Below are 14,061 nucleotides of genomic sequence, written 5' to 3' on the forward strand. Positions count from 1 at the left end.
CTGGCTGTCTTTGCCTTAGTGACTTTCTTCTATTAACTTCTCATTTCTGATAAGTATCCAGTCATCTCAGGTTACTTCACGCCTTCAAGAGCACAACTCTTCTCAGTTCTCTGGGCTTAGGACATCTTCCCCTGGGTTGGATGACTGTATTCCTTCCAGCTCCAGTTATAGCAGTGCTGACTTCCCTGAGGGTGAGTTAGCTTTCCCTCGGATGATCAACTGAATATCAAGGTCCCCAACCATTTCATCTTCTGTCTTTCTAGACTCCAGCAATGTGTGGGTCTGCAGAAGAGCTCAGGATATGGAAGCACTATTAGACCATGAGAGTGCAAACCGAGTTTGCCCAAGTCCTTTCCAGAGCTGCTGGTGTATAGTAATGTTCATATGGTCATGGCATCTCATCTCATCTGTATAGATTATCCTTTATATGACCTTGGAAGAGAGAGCATAGAAAAAGAACAGGATAGAGGGCTTGTGTGAAGCTCTGGAGGGGATTACAATGGATCTGGACCCAAGAGATTTTTCCATAGCCACTCAGCACCGTGGGGCTTGGATGGACAAGAACCCAAGACTCTTCCCTCTTGGCCCATGTGCTTCCTTTTCTTTCACTCTTCATGGCTTGAGAAAACAGCTGCCCCTTGTCATCTTGTTAAAAATTCATTTAATGTGGAAACAGGAAATGACTCTGGTTCTGAGGCAGTGAAACTGGGTCCCCTTGAGCAGGTGGCTTGGACACACCCACACTAAGAGGCACTGAAAGAACAGATGGGCCTCAGGAAAGCAATATTAAACCCGAGCAGGGTCTGAGGAAGGGCTTTGTAGTTAAATCATGTTAGAGCAAGTTTGGTTCCAGGGGTCTCGTGACCCTTCTAAGCACACTCACACATCTGGATATTGGATTGAATCCCAAAAGAAATGCATCCTTGAGGATCATCTAGGGACAGGCTTTTGAACGAAACAAGAGAACCGAATGACGAATTGTCAGATGGTTGATGTTGACCAGGTGTTCATCATTAGAAGGCTGAACAAGATGCAGGCCATAAACACGACCCAGCATTAGGAGAAATGTGGATGCTTTTGCCTAATTACTTTCAACTCAGTGCCAGTCCAGGGTCTGGGATGTGGTAGGTTTTACCACGATTTGCTGACTGAATGGATGGGCTCTTGTGAAACTGCATGACTGGGAAAAGTCTCACAAGCCACTTAAGCGTCTGGTTTGGAAGAGAGTTGGTGGCAAAATACAAGATTCTTATAAGCGTTTTGACATCAGGCTGGCCCAGCTGACGTACCAGCTCAAGTACCACCCAAATTCAAGGCAGGAAAAGGCCTGGTGGAGGTTTTAATGGTTGAGGGTTGGGTTTTGGATTGTGATGGTGGACTTCCAGCTGTGTTGAACCTCTCTCTTCCCACTGAAATGCTACCCATCATACAAAAAAAAAAAAAAAAAAAAAGGCAAAGATGAACAATCTGGAAGGAATGACGTCTCATGAATAGTTTGTAGGTCTCTGGGAAGCACTTCTCCTACCACAGAGCTGATGGGATGGGATTAAGAAATAAGTGTCATTGACCTTAAAGAAAAATAGAGCCACTTGCATAGCAGAATGTTTTGCTTCCTGTTGCTTTGCTTAGTTTTCTAAATAAACAGCTCATTTCAAGTTCTTCCCACTGCCTGTCTATACTTCTCTTTCTCCATTCTTTTGATAAACATGCTCAGAAACAGAAACAGTTTTCTGTGGGCAAATGGTAAATTATGTTTCAATATTTGGAACTGTGTAAACTCTCCTCTGCACTTATATCCTGTCCACACAGAGGCTGATGCTGGTGTTGCTGTTTCCGTCCAGATCCTGAGCAGAGGGAGCTGGGAGCTGGGTTACTTACTTTCCTCTTGTTCTGACAAGATGCCTCCCAGGGAGCAAGCCAGGGGAGGAAAGTCTTCCTCTGGCTCATAGATGGAGGGAACACGCATGCTAATGTGGTATATTCATGGGAGTGTCTATGTGTCAGCTGAATGCCTGTGCATTTTTAGAGACAGAGAAGGACATCAGGTGTCTTCTATCCCTCTAGCCTATGATTTTAAGACAGCATCTTTCCTTGATCCTGCAAGCTCTGAGTTTTCAGCTTGGCTGGAAGCTAGCAAACCCCAGAGATCTCTATTTTGTCCCACTCAGAGCTGGGTTGACAGGCATCTGCAGGTTGCCTGGCTTGTTACACTGGTGTTGGCCTCTAAACTTTTGTCATCATGCTTGAACAGCAAGGCCTCAACCTCCAAGCCACCTCTCCAGCCCCTCCTCCTTTCTTTTACCTTTTTATTCAGTCTAGGATTCCAGCCTATGGGATAGTATCACCCACATTCAGAGTGGGGTGTCCATTCTGTCCAACTTCTCAGGAAATGTATTCACACACATACCCAGAGATGTATTTCCAAATCCAACCAACTTGGCACTAGCATTGCATAAGCATTTATACTTCAAAGGGGGAGAAGTATGGGTATAACAAAGAAAGAGTTGGGCCACATCAAGACCAAACTTAGCATGGTAAATAGCAGTTTCTGTAGCTCCATGTCCAGCACTGGGGGCTCTGAATGGCACCATCTGGGTGACAACAGACTTGGGTGGCCCCACCCTCCTACTACTGCCTGCAGTGCATGTAGCTTCTTTTGGGATGACTCTATTCTATTCCTGCAGCCTGTGGCAGTTTTGTGCAATGGTCTGTCCAGGCATTCTTGCAGGGAATCGGATCTTGCTATACATTGCCAGGCCTCAGTGACTTCCTGCAGCCTCAGTGCAAGACTCCAGGACACTGGTAACTCCCATGCTTTTCATGCTTTCAAACTGTCAGTGATGCTTCTACTGTCAGCTTGGGACACAGTATTGTCCCTTTTCAGTCATGGCTATAGCAGTCTCTGTGTGCTTTGGTGACTGAATCTGAGATTGCTTGGCAGCAGGGAATTCCCACTTGGAAGCAATTTCAGTTACTGGCTCTTTCCTTTTAAATGAATTTGCATTTCTGAAAGTTAGAGACTTTTATGGGTGGGATCTTGCTCTCTGGGCATCTTTCCTATCACCTCAGGACAGAGAATGTAGTTTCTCTTTAGTGGTGCAAATCTTTTTAACAAGCACAGCAGCTTTCTCTGCACCAACTTTGTAACTTGAAACTGGCTGTGGTGGTTAGAATGAGAATGGCCCCCATACGCTCATATATTTGAATGTTTGCTCTCCAGTTTGTGGAACTGTTTGGGAAGGATTAGGGGGTGTGGCCTTGTTGGAGGAGGTGTGTCACTGGGAGTGGGCTTTGAGGTTTCAAAAGCCCATGTTATTCCCTGTTAGCTTACTCTCTGTCTAATGCTTGTGGATTAGATGCAAGCTCTCCACTATTGCTCCAGCACCATGCCTGCCTGCCTGCTGCCATGATGATCATGGACTCTGACCCTCTGCAATAGTGCATCCCAGTAAACTCCTTCTTTTGTAAGTTGCCTTGGTCATGGTGTCTCTTAACAACAATAGAAAAGTAACTAAGACACATGCTCATTCTTTTCTCTTTATCAAATTGCATAATTTTTTCATTTATTTCTGCTCTCTTTTATTGTAAATCTAAGAGCAGTAAGTACAAACCGTGCCATATCTTAGATATTGTGTAGTCATGAAATTTCCTCTGCTAAGCAATGTAAGTCTCACTCAAGTCTTTCAGACATGAGAAAAATGCAACCAGTTCATTTTTCTTTTTGCCAGAATGCAACAGGATTACCCTCCAATCCAGTCCATGGCAGAATCCTTGTTCCTTTCCAAAGCCTGTGATCAGAGAAATGCCCTGGCAAGTTCAGAGCTGTGTTTTCTATGTGATTACATGTCCAGTTAAGTTGACAACGAATGTTTTCCATCACAGCACCCAATTATAAAATCGTGAATGTCTCTATAGAACTCTAGAATTAAAAACATAATTCCCCAGTCTAACAGTCCTACCCGAAGCTTACTTCCACTATTTGTAATACCACACAGGGAACAGTTCTTCCCAAGGAGCCGTAAGAGTGGAAGAGAAAGGAGGCCCCTTTTGTGTTTTAAGGCCTGAAGAACGGTCACCGAAACAGGGTGACAAAAATATCCATTTTAAATAGTTTCACATGACAAATTAGCACCTTTAATGCTCAAACTGTACTTCAATAGTGTTTTAGCTTCTCGACGTGCAAAACATATGACAGTTGAAATATTTGTGTTGACAGAGAGTTTTACATTTCTGTGTATGTGCAAAATAATTAAAAGAGAAGCAAACATTACATCAGTTGAAAGTATTTAAGTTGGTTGAGTGATGCATAATGCATAATGATATTTGTGTAACTGTTTAAAGACAATAAGTAGGCTTATAAAAACATTATTTCATGCTGTAGTACAGGTGTGGATGGAGACTGGTAATTTGACATAAATTCAAGAAATAGGGTAATTAATTTTTTCAGCCCTGTTAGTGCTTCCTGAGACTGTGTTAGAAAACATTTCAGATTATCAGCAGCTAGCTGTGTGGTTTCTGTGTACCCACCTGTTCAGTTTTCTGCTTTTCATCAGTGAAGGGCAAGGCTGGGCATTGCATATTCACCTCCACCAGCCTGTGCTGATGACACCTTGTGTCTTCATCTCTAAATGTGGAGGTTTGGCTGGGACAGCCTGAAGTGTTGTGCCACATCAAGATGCACATGGCTCGTTTCCTAGAAAATAGATGCTAGAGCTGAAATACAGAGGACTTGAGCTGCTGCTGCTGCTATGGTTCAGTACCCCGTTGACAATCACATATGTATCCAGGTAAGAGACTCAGCCTGCCTTTGGTGAATGCAGCACACCGAGCCATATTCAGCCCTCAGGGGTGGGGGTGCAGTACGAAGGGGTCTTACAATTAAACCTAGCGCATAGCCTCATGGTCCATTGTATGGAAACCACGTGGTAATGGTTTCTCTGGGTTTGGGTGGAGAAGCTGTGGGATTTCCTCTCCTGAGACCCATTAGGCATCTCTGTGGTTTTTCTGAAGAGGTGGCCACAAAGGCTTTGAAACTTAGAGAAGGACGCCATCTTCTGAGGTTGAGTATAAGTGAAAATATTGTGGGTGCAGATACAATAGATCAAAAATAAGTGCCAGTTGGAAGAAGATCAATAAGTGAGAGGACATAAGTGGAATGTGAGCATTGCTCGGGAGAGACCCGCTCTGGATCTGTAAACCCAAATACCACATGTGCCCACCCCAGCAAGGACAGCTCCTACTTGATGAGCATTTGTTCTCCATCACTGTGCTAAGGTCATCTGGGAAGCAGGAGCCTCACTTGAGGAATTGTGTCCATCAGATTGGCTGATAGACATGTCTGAGGGACCTTTTCTTAGTTAATGATAGATGTTGCAGGGGCCTTGCTTACTGTGAGTAGCACCACTCCTACGTAGGTTGTCCTGGGTGATATAATAAAGCAAGATGAGCCAGCAAGGATGAGCCAGCCAGGGTCCTCCATGACCTCTGCTTCAGTTCCTGCTTCTAGGTTCCTGCCTCGAGTCCCTACCTTGTACCTCAGTTTCCTTCATTGAAAGTCTGAAACCTGTAAGCCAAACCAAGTTTTGGTTTGGTCAATGTGTTATTACAGGAACAGCAAGCAAACTGGAATAATCAGGATCAGCGTGAGGTGCTTTTCATATGGTATCCATCTAATGTTCTAAATATTCCAGTCAGTAGAGGAAACTACTGCAAATCACACTACTGCAAATCACAGAGAATGAACTGAGCTGAGGATTCAGGAAGACAGACAGATGCTCAGGGTCCACAGTGTGACTGCAGCTGTGTGTGACCTTGTGCCTCCATTCCTGATAACATGGGCACTGTCATGTAGTCATGGCCACCCATGCCCTGTTTTTACTGTAAATGACACTAGGTGGCTTTCTAATGAGAAGTGGATGCTATGAATTGAACTATGTTTCTTCAAATCTAATTTCAATTCCTCATGAATTTCATGGTATTTGGAGGTAAGACTTGGAGGAAGTGACTAGGTTTAGATGTGGCCGTAAGGGTGGGGGTAGGAGCTATGATGACATTAGTGCCTTTATGAGAAGAGACATGAGAAACTCTCTGCTAGCATCACGTGAGTCCCCAGTGAGAAGGCTGTGTACAACCAGGAAAAGAGCTCTCACTGGGGACTGGAGTCAGTCAGTACCTTGACCTTGAACCCTAACATCCCAAACTGCAAGAGATAAATTTTTACTGTGTAATCTATCAAGTCTATGGTTTTTTTTTTTTTTTTTAAGGCAGCCTGAGTAGACCAACATCGTTATTGACAAGGCCTGTAGTGACTAAGGGACAATTCCTCTGGAGGGAAGACTGATGACAGGGAGTGTTTGGATTCTATAGTGTCTGTTCTGTGCTCCACCAAGTACGGTTCTGGAGGTTGGCCAGAGGAGAAACAGCTTTTCAACGCCTCTCAGCTGCCTCATCTCCACGGTTAATAAGTTAATAAGTTTAAGAATGTATCTACCTATCTTGGACTTACATAAGTGAGATCTTGGCATCCCCCCGCCCCATAGGTTTGTTTGCTAAGAGAATGGAAATCACTGCTCTAAGCCTTCTTATCTGCTTATTCTCCCCATTAGTATCCCAGCTGCTTTTAAGAGGAAGGAGAATTTGGGGTACTTATCCTTGGTCACCATTCATGTTAGTTACTTTTTTTCATCACCATGACAACACAGTCATGTTTTAGAGATGTATTTCGTATGCCTCTGCCTATCTGGAGGTCATTCTTGAGTGAGATTGCTCCATCATTCACTAGCCAGTGAGGTGAACTCCTGGGAGCTCCAGCCTGCTCTTGTCCTTGTCCTAGGGTCTACTAGATGGACAACAAATTTGTCTTCTCTGTCTTCACTGAGAATGAACTGTCCCAAAGGTTCCAACTCACTGCATTTTGACTTCTTAGGTTAGGCATTCTACAGCTCCGTTCCTTCCTTATGTCACCTTTATCTGATCTGAATGTCTTCCCCAGAGGCTCTCATCTGCCAACACTAAAGGGAGAAAAACAATCCTGTATGTTGGCTCTGCTTGTCCCCTGCTAGTCAAGCACTTGCTTGGGCCCCACCCATCCCTTCATTCTTGCCCTGGCTTTTATCCCACCAATAGCAGATCCGATCCGTTTTTCAACTGTGGCAACTATCCCCTAGTGGCTGAGAGATTTACTGGATGACATCCACCTCCTGTCCACCTCATTCCTCTGAAGAATGTGGTTGTCATGAGTAAACAAGAATTGATATTTGTTTTTCCAGCTCACGAGTCTTGGGGTTGCTGTACTTTTAGGGGACCCAGAGATATTCTCAGAAGCCACGAATGGTACATCACATTGTTGTCTCATGGCATGCACTGCACAGAAGCCTGGCATGGAACCAGACAGTGGAGACTCTGGCCTCACTACCCTGGACACCTGTATAGGGTAAAGTTCAGCTTAAGAGAGTGACAGTTCCATGTCTTCCTGGCTCAGCCCCGAGTGATGTCACTGCTGGAGAATCAATTGTAGTCCTGGGCCAAGGAACAGGGCAGGAGAGCAATTGTTGCTGTGACTGCTAGCAAAATTACAAAGGGGAACAAGGGATGTGTTCCCTTGTTGTGTGAACACAACACTTTCTGAGTGCTTAACTCAGAATCTCATTCCGGTCACAATGTCAGAGTGAAGCCACAGATAGCCAATCTCTTGAAAGAAAGGAAACAAGAATCCTAAGAGTGAGGCCCATGTTTGAAAGTGCACAGCTGGCAGAAACTGAGGCATGGATTAGTTCTGAACCTCACCTGTATCAGCTTACAGGTGAGACCTGTACCTGGGACCTAGAAGCAGGGGACTGATACCAGAGAAATGAGCCAAACCCAAGCAGCAGGCCCAGCCAACTCAACTCCCTACGTGACTCTGGGCCCATGGCTCCAGTTCTTGGATCCTGGTTGTTAATCTGCCAGAGTAATTGGAACTCCAGAGAAACTGGTTGAGCAGATTGAACATCTGTGGGGCAGGCTTTCTGGGTAGAACCGAGAAGCTGCTCTTTCCTCTTCTCACCAACAGGAGGCAGCAGAGAGTGGCATATATCTGGCCTCGACTCTACATTACAGCAAAGCTTGGTGCCTAACTATGCACCCGGCAGTGTTTTGTCAATTTGACACAAAGCCAGAACCATTTAGAAAGAAGGATCTTCCACTGAGAAAATCTCCCCACCCAACTGGCCTGTGGGCAAGCCTGTGGAACATTTTCTTGGCTAATGATGGATGTGGGTGGGCCCAGCTTAGTAGGAGCAGCGCCATCTCTGGGTGAGTGGTCCTCGGTGCTATAAGAAAGCAGGCTGAACAAGTAAGGAAAAGTAAGCCAATACGAACGAACGTTTCCTCCATGGCCTCTGCTTCAGTGCCTTACGCTGGCTTCCCTCAGTGATGGATTTTCGAGCTGTAAGACACAATGAATCCATTGCTTTTGGTCATGGTGTTTATCACAGCAGTGGAAAGAAACTTAATGGAGGTAGTCTACTTATTCACTTTGATTTGTGTGAGCTCGTTCACTTTTGTGGGCCTTCTTTTCCTCATCCCCTTGGGGATAATAATCCCACCTCAGGAAAATTCCTCACAAGTCTTGTGGGATCTCAGATTTAAATCACATTGTATATTTATTTAAACTCGAGGCCATCTCTAGCCTGGTGTGTTTTATCTGAGTTTCCTTCAAAGCCGTTCTAGGCTCAGGCTACAGAGCAGCAGAACTACACAAAGAATAACATGCAATTTTGCTGGAAAGCTCTGAGAAAACACTTTAAAAAGATAACCCAAACCTCCCTAGAACAGCAATTAGAGTGGCTTCCATTTGCTTTACTAATGGTTGCACCTCTGTGCGAAGGCTCTTCAGGCACAGAAAGCCCCATCCCCACGAAGGTCAACTTCATGGCATCCTTAGTCTTGACTGCATGAATGGGCTCATGGAGTACCTGTCACATCACTTCAGTTGTGAAGGACTGGCTCTCCTACGAGCACAAAGAGACTCCAAGCCGTGTCTGGAGGTCCTGGAAAATCAGCTTTTGGGTCATAATGCGTATCTAATGTGCTTTTATGCTGATGATATTTGTCATGAAGGTGAAAGGTAGTGTATACAGAATCATTTCCAGGAATAGTGATTGAAAGACTGTATCATCAGAACCAAACTCTCCTAGCACGTTCTCTTCTGGCCCTGCTGGTCCTGCTCTCATCAGTAGTTCTGCACCCCTCCTGCTCTGCTCTCAGTTCATCTTTCTGCATATGTTTCCTGCTGTTTTCTCTTGTCCACTTTCTCCCTCCCCACAGTTAGGCTCCTGCCTGCTCCTCCCAGCCCTGCTCCTCCACATTATCTCTGAGCAATCTCCTAGCTTGCTTGTTCATCCATCTCCTCCTCTGCTCTGAATGCAGTCCCAGCTTCTTCCAGCCTCGCCCTCAGAGCCCACCCCATGTCCCAAGCCCATTTCCTGGCACAGAGAGCTGCATGCATTTGAATCTTTGTTTCTACTTTTGCACCATATTGTAGTGTGGGACACACTGTATCACTTATTGCATTCAGTATGAGTTTAATTCCAACTGAATTCAGTAGATGATTAGGGAAACTTTCAAATTCTAGGATTGGTGAGAATTTCTGCAGAGAAAGGGTTTTCTGCTTGAAATTGGATATGATTTCTTTATTAGAATTAAAAACGTTGGCTTCAGCCTGGAAGTCTAGATTGTTTATATAAGTTTAGCCAAACGTATGCAGTGGAATACTATGCAATCATTTGGCTTGCTGTAGAAACACATTTATTGCTAAAAAAAAAAAAAAAAGCACGCTCACAATCCATTGACAAGTTAAAAGAGAAGGCTATAAGGGCTGAGGAAATGGCTCAGCAGGTAAGAAGCACTTACTGTGAAGCCCCACGACCTGAAATTCAGTCCCTGGTACCCATGGTGGAAGACTAGAACTGACTTAGCAAAGTTATTCTCTGACCCCCACATGCACACAATGGCATGCATTTACTATGTCCTAATTTCCCCTCCCAACACAACACATACACACACAATAATTTTAAAAAGTTACAAGGCTGGAGAAAAGGCTCAGTGGTTAAAAGCCCTGGCTGCTCTTTCAGAGGACCCAGGTTTTACTTCCAGCCCACACACCTGGAAACTTAGGCAACTCCAATTCCTGGGGCCCAACACTCCAGGATGGGAGGTGAGGTCTCTTTGGGCATCAGGCATGTAAGTGGTATGTGGAGAGTCCCTGCAAGCTTTACAGCTCCAAAGGAAACAATCTGCAAAAAGACAAGAATGAAACTGGGTTTCGCCCGATTTTGGTACTGGCACTGGGCCAGGACTTCTAGAGTCCGATATCGACCATATTTAAGTACAGCACAACTTTGGAAAAAAGTTTTCAGATAACAGTGAACCCAGCTCTTTGAGTACAATGAAGCAGTACATCAAAGCATAAGGCATGTTACACTGAAACTCTTTACAAAGTACCTAAGGCTTCCTCTGTAAGATGGGTTGGTTGACTTAGTAACAATGCCCAAGATAAGGGTCTAGGGAGAATGACCGAGGTAAACATAATCCCTGTGGGAGTTGGGATTTGGCCTGGCCCTAGGATAACGTAGAAGTCACTTAGGCTGTTGTACAAATGACAAGAATGAGTTTTATGGCCTAGAAGTAATACTCCAAGTTTTAGGGAGGAAGGGTCTGGGATAAATAAACTATAATTTCTGGAAGATACAGGCAGAGCCTGGTTCATTAGATAGCAAAGAATCACCAGGCTGTAAACTACATCCATTCCCAGCATTCCAGGAGGAGGATGGGTTCAACATCTCTTTCCTTTGAAAGATGCCTTCGAGTTTAACATTCCTGGCTTCTCCAGTGCATAGCTGTGTGCACAACACTTTTTGCTCTCTACAGTGGTGCACATCCATGCAGGCTGGCAAAACACCCATACACATAAAAGAAAATTTAAGAGGAATTTATTAAGTTGTATGTATCATCCATTCCTCCTAGTTGGGTGATGTATTGCTGAGTGCAGTGGTGACTGAATGTAGGTCAGTCCTCTTTCTCCCCTCAGGTACTATGGAAGCATCCAGGCATCTGGACCTAATGCAGACCCTAGAGATCCCTTTAGCACCAGGATGAGATTCATTTCAACAAGATTCAGTAGCCGGTATTGGTTTAAACTTTGAGAGTCTGACACTGGGTAGTTTATTTTCATCATATTTAAGTACAGCACAATTTGGAAAAAGTTTCCTATCGATAATGAACTCAATCCTATGTGTACAATAAAGCTTAAGACATGACTGCATCAAAACTCTTTGTAAAGTACATTGACATCTTCCATAAAGATTGGTTCTATAGTTGGCTCCATGTGACATTTTAAGGGTCTAGGGGAGGATCTGGTGTGGTCTCAGTCATATAGATAGCACAAAGATCACCAGGCTATTTACCACCTCCACCCCCAGCCTTCTGGGCAGCAAACAGGTTATATCTCCCTCCCTTGGTGAGATAACACTGTGTGTTTAGCATCCCTGGTTTCCCTAGTGTTTATCTGTGAGGCAACATCCCGGAGGAGCAACCAAGAGGTGACAGGGTAGGCTGGAGCCGAGCAGTAACAGACACACAAGCTGGAGACCCAGGCTCGGAGTAATCAACTGTCACTGCTCTGGATGGGAGGTGTGTATTTCTAGTTTCTTCTTTATGGTTGCTTGGTGTTTTCTGATTTCCCCAAAAGAAACACGTGTTGCTCTTATAGTAAGAACAAAACCCAATAAAAGACATCTTTCAAAAATTCAATTTACAACACACATGTTGCCTGGGAGCACACTTAGGAGAACAGCCCATTTTCAACTAAAAGGCTATCAAAGTACAAACCGTTACAGCAGATTGGGTACGGCCTTTGGGCCCTGGCTTAGTCCCTGGGTCAGCTTACTCTGTACCCCATGTAGTGGCTGCTGACCTCACAGACTTCTTCCCACACCATCTTACTACTCAACAACACAAGCTCCTTCACTGGTGATCAACGGGTGACCCTTTTTTCTTTCCTGCGTTTGGCCTGACCAGCAGAGAGAGTGAAGGGTGTTGGGAGACTGGAGAGAGTCATGTGGCCATGATCTTGGTGTTCACTGTGGAGTCCTGGCGGGACCCTCCATACTGACATCCTTCAGGTTCTGACGTGGCCCTGACAAAGCAGGTTCTAGGATAGAGAACCTTCTTCACCTGGCCCAGAAGCCCAGATACTATTCTCTTATCTGTTTCTTGCTTGCCTAACCCTTGATTCATCTGGTACCATCTCCCCTCCTAGTTCCTGCTTGGCAACATTGGTGTTTTTGTTTCCAGCATGCTGAGCTCACTTCTACCCCTGGGCCATTCATTTGATATTTTCACTGCAAGCTGTGAGCGCCCAACTCGCCAGCAAAACAGACGCCACAACAGGATCCTTCTGCACACGTTTATTGGGAGAGCTTGATTGTAGAGGCGAAAAGACCCCAAGCCCAGAACTGGTGCTGCTTATATAGGCCTAGGAGAGGCGTGTCTCACACCGGGATTGGTTATGCATTCACTACCTCATTTACATGTCTACATCCGATTGGTTATGCTCTCAGTACCTCACAGAACCTCATTAACATACCTCATTTACAATTTACATATCTACACCCGATTGGTTATGCTCTTAGTACTTCACAGAACCTCATTAACATGCCCGGGGCCAGGCAGTGACTCGGCAAAAACTCTACTGCATATGTACACATTGGTTGTTTACCCAAACTTATGCATGGTGGCCAGCGGTAGCCAGTGCCACCTTGTAATGGCATATGTGGCTTCCCACAGCAAGCGTCTTGTCCTGGTCTCTTTTCTGGGGTGTGTATGGGGTGTTGGATATTTCTTCTCCATTGTTAAGCCTCAACTGAAACTCCTCTCCACATAGATGCCTGTCCTGGGCACTAGCAGGCATGTTCTCCATGCTGCTCTGGACTAGGGACAGCATGATAGTGACACAGACTGTTGCAGCTCCATTCAGACAGACCATGCATCCCAGGGTAAATTTTAATATGCCTCACTCTGATTGGCTCACACGTCTTTTCTGCTTCACAGTTGATCACTATCTGGGATTAACTTTTCCATTTATTAACAGGATGGAGGGAATCTGGAACAATATCTGCCTTATATTTCTGTATCTGATACAGTGCCTGGAACATAGTAGGCCCTCAATATATTTTTGCTCAATAGATGATGAGTAATGAATGAATCCATTTTGGAGGCAAGGAATGTGGGTCTGATCCAAGCATGTTCCTTAATACCCATGTAAATGCAGGCAAATTCTTTAATATTCTAACTCTTAATGGGATCACTGGTAAAATGAAGATTGAAAATCCACCCCTGAGGACTGTGAGGAGGTGGCTCTAAGGTGCCCAGGCAGGTGGTAGGCTCAGAATAAGCTCCTTCTGCTTGTCCCCTTAGCATGCTTTCCCCAGCAGGGACAGGCATCTTCTGCCCATATCATCACCATGCCCCATCCCTGCTCCCTTGCCTCTCTAAGGCCCCACCCTTTCCAAGTTCCTGGAATGCTCTGTGGCAGAGACTCTCTGATATGACAAACATCCTGGAGTCACTGGCAGTGTTCATAGCAAAGACTGCTGAATGTACCTGGAACGGAAGGCGTTTTGTGATTGACAGAAGCTGAGGGGGCCCTTCCCTGTGGGAAGGTGTGCAGAGGCCCTAGGAGTTACAACCTACTTTTACCTTGCCTTCCCAGCCTGGCACAAGCTGGGAAGGATGGACATAGTCAGGCGGCCTGGAGGATTGGGGTTATAGAACAAGATATGCTCTCAGTGTCTGACCCTATGAAATCTATGGCTGCCATGTCGAATACAATCCTGGTTACTTGTCTTTTGAGGAAACTGTCTAAAGAAGTATTTTCTATGCTTAATAATTCTTTTTCTGTTTTTTTTCTCTCCTGCCTATAGACTGGAGCTTTCAGGTGACATCAGTACTCTTCAGCTTAAGGAATGTCTAGCATTTCTTGAAGTAGATCTACTGACATAAGAGCCTTTCAGCTTGGGTTTA

This window comes from Mus caroli, unplaced genomic scaffold (genome assembly GCF_978045245.1).
Source record: "Mus caroli unplaced genomic scaffold, Mus_caroli_1 scaffold_6, whole genome shotgun sequence".
NCBI classification, from domain to species: Eukaryota; Metazoa; Chordata; class Mammalia; order Rodentia; family Muridae; genus Mus; species Mus caroli.